Source organism: Manis javanica, chromosome 8, assembly GCF_040802235.1.
Source record: "Manis javanica isolate MJ-LG chromosome 8, MJ_LKY, whole genome shotgun sequence".
NCBI classification, from domain to species: Eukaryota; Metazoa; Chordata; class Mammalia; order Pholidota; family Manidae; genus Manis; species Manis javanica.
In genome coordinates, this window is record NC_133163.1 from 83,108,128 (window position 1) to 83,111,714 (window position 3,587).

General features: G+C 35.4%; 1 pseudogene; it reads left to right on the top strand.

Annotated features, from left to right (window-relative positions):
• Window positions 1-1,952: 1,952 nt before the first annotated feature.
• Window positions 1,953-2,924, top strand: LOC108391961 (olfactory receptor 4K3-like; annotated as a pseudogene).
• Window positions 2,925-3,587: the final 663 nt, after the last annotated feature.

A 3,587-nucleotide genomic window follows, 5' to 3' on the forward strand; every position in this document is an offset into this window, starting at 1 on the left:
TGTACCTGCCTCTGGAGCTTTGAGTTCTGACTTTGTTATTTAGCTAATGTGCTGACAGGAAACATTATGTGTTTTTTCTCCCAACTAATCTTGGGACTTCTGGATTCCTAACAGCAGTTTTACACACTAACAATAAAAGGTGTCTTGCTACAAACTGAGAAAGTCCTAGATGCCAAGTTTAGAGAAGATGGGTACTCACAGACCCTCCAACTTATCCTGATATTTTTTAATTCCTTTTGGATTTTACTTGTTTTATCATTGGTCAAAGTAGTAAATGGAGGAAAGCTTCAATCAGAAATTAATAGGGCAATTACCCTAGAATATGAAAACAAACAATGAAATAGAATTGATTTTAATCTAAACATCTATAATTCATGCCTAATCATAGTAGCCACTACATTTGTGTATTGCTCACATCTTCACAGAACAAAATGTCTTATTTCAGAAGTCTTATTTTTTTTCTTAGTCTTTCCAAAATCAAGATACCCAGTGGAACCATTTCTAGTAGAGAAATTATCTTGGAAGCTTTGGAGTCACACAGATCTCAGTGTATATTACAGTTCTATTTTTGTCTATTTTATTACTTGGGAAAAATCAAGCTTTCATATATATATATATATATATATATATATATACATACATAGTTATTTGGTTCTATGTTAGGTTCTTAACAAAATAATAAAATCATTAGAATTCAGTAGTGAGACAGTCATAAGGATACAGTCCACGTGTTGATTTTCTTTAAAAAAAAATGAAGTCTTACGTTTTTGGAGGAAAAATAAAACCAAGAGGGAAAAAAGTGAAACCCAATATAAAAAACTACCAACACAGGGGACCAAGTAGTTTAAAGAAAAAGAAAGACAAATAATCCTAAAATGGGAAAAAAATGCTTATTCTCATAAAAAAATTAAAACTATATTCAGATGCCATTTTTCACCATCACCCTGACAACACATTCTGTTGGAGAGGCTGTAGAATAATAGGCAATTCATATGCTGCTGGTGGAAATGCAAACTGTTTTAAGCCCTGTGGAAGAAATAATTAATAAAACATATAAATATTTTTGACGTGTGTAACACAGACTTGGTACATAATAACACATAGCTAGTCTTTATAATCAGAGCTTCATAGACTGAACACAAAAATAGGATAAAAACAGAGAGATGAAGAGTGCCTAACTAGGAACAAATTGAAAAAAAGAAGGAGTGTAGGAAAGAGGGAAGGGCAGAAGGGGAAAAGGACTTGGCTTTCTGGCTTAGAGAAAAAGTTATGTATTTCCCTGGAGGTAAATTTAACTAACAAGCATAAATACTTAAGTACAAAAGAAGTTAGAATTTATATTTTCTCCCAAAAAGGACAGAAAGGAGTGAAAGAAGCTTTCATATGTCTGTCATTTAAGGTAGTCTCAAACAGAATCTCTGCTTATGAGTAAGGACCAATGACCAGTCAATATATGTTAATAGTTAATTAGATTATGCACATCAGATTATTGCCCTAGTTAGTAGTCTAGGAATAGTTATTATCTATTAGTAGTCTAGCCCTAGTTATTGCACAGAAAAACAAAGAACATCAAATTATGTTTTAGGGCTATGCATTCTCCCTGCAGAAGAGGTAGATTCAAGCCTTGGACAACTGTTTATGAAATACATTACTACTGACATTTTTAATCAATATATTCAGTTTCATGCCCATAAGAGCTATACTTCTGACAGGCAAAGTTTTTGGCCTGACCTCTACACTCAGCTCCCATTCTTAGTCATTAGGCTTTGCCCACCTATAAATAAAAGAAAATTTTATTTTCAATTTTGAGCTTAGCACGTTGCTCAGATTTCAATTCTGCACGTGAGTAATACTTATCTGCCCTCTGGAGAGTGAACATTAAGTTCTTCTTTCCATTCTAGATATTCTTAGTTCATCCTTTCCTTGGATCGCATTATAACACACTATACTACATGGAGGAAAGAAACTACTCTGTGACGCCTGAGTTTATTTTTCGTGGACTTTGTGATTCAGGAGAGCTACTAGACCTTCCTCTTACTGCCATTTTCTGTACTCTACCTGATGACTGTTGTGGGCAACCTCCTTGTCGTGTTCTTAATCATCAATGACCCTCATCTTCATTCTCCAATGTACTTCCTCTTAGCCAATCTCTCATTTATTGACTTCTGTCTTTCTTCAGTAACCACTCCTAAACTGACCACAGACTTTCTAAAGACAATTAAGACCATCTCCTTTGGGGGCTGCATGGGACAGATCCTCTTTGTACATTTCTTTGGAGGAGGTGAGATGGTGCTGCTTGTGACAATGGCTTATGACCGTTATGTGGCCATCTGCAAGCCACTCCATTACTCCAGCATCATGGACAGACAGAGGTGCATCTGGCTAGTTCTGATATCATGGATCATTGGCTTTGTGCATGCCATGCGCCAACTAGCTATGATTTTAGACCTGCCCTTCTGTGGACCCAGAATAGTGGACAGCTTTTTCTGTGATATTCCTTTGGTGATCAAGCTAGCCTGCACAGATACACATACTCTGGGATTATTGATAAATGCTGACAGTGGAGTCTTGGCAACAACCTGCTTCATTCTTTTGTTGACCTCCTACACCTATATCCTCATAACTGTCCGCCTTCACTCTAAGAATGGGGCATCAAGGCACTCTCCACCTGTTCTTCCCACATCACAGTGGTAGTGCTGTTCTTTGGACCCTGTATCTTCATCTACCTGTGGCCACTTAGCATCACTTGGGTGGAAAAGTTTCTCACTGTGTATTACACAGTAATCACACCTCTCCTGAATCCAGCCATTTATACACTGAGAAACAAAGAGATTAAGGATTCTGTAAAGAGACTGATAAATCAGTATATGGCTTCAAGGGATAATTTTTTGATCCCTTGTGTAATCAGAAAATCCACTATGTGAACCCAAGTTTAGCTACATTCTGACCTATAAACTAAACTGGAAACATAACCTATTCATAACTGCAAACTGTAAATATTCCCAAATATATGGGTTTTTTATTCCATTATCAAAATATATTTTCAAATCCAACACTATATTCTTACCACTTGGAGAGAATAATATTTTGCATAAATGTTTTTTTGTATAGGATCAAAGACTACTGGGTGAAAACAATACTAATGATGGTAACTAGAAAAGTGATAACTGCTATCATTTTTTAATGCACCCCCAACACCATGCTGAGCATTTCCCATGGAAAAGAATATTTACAGGGAGAGACGTGTTTGCAATCCTTTGAAACATTATCTTTTTTTATATTCACAAATTACTTTTATAGTTAATTTTACCCTCCTAAGAGAAAAATAAAAAAGAGACAGTGAAGATGAGAAAGGAGAGCATGCACTGCTTCAACTCAAAAGAAGTACAGACTGATAAGAAGGTAGTGTGAGAGACCTGATCAATAATAAAATAAATAATAACTTAATGTCAAAACATTTGAAATATTCTAGAAATGAATAACAAAGATTCACTTCTTGTTCAGCTATTCTTAAAGGAAATATTGTATACTGATGTTGGGAGAACAGAAATAAGCAATGAGACAGATTTTCTGCTGCTAACAATGAA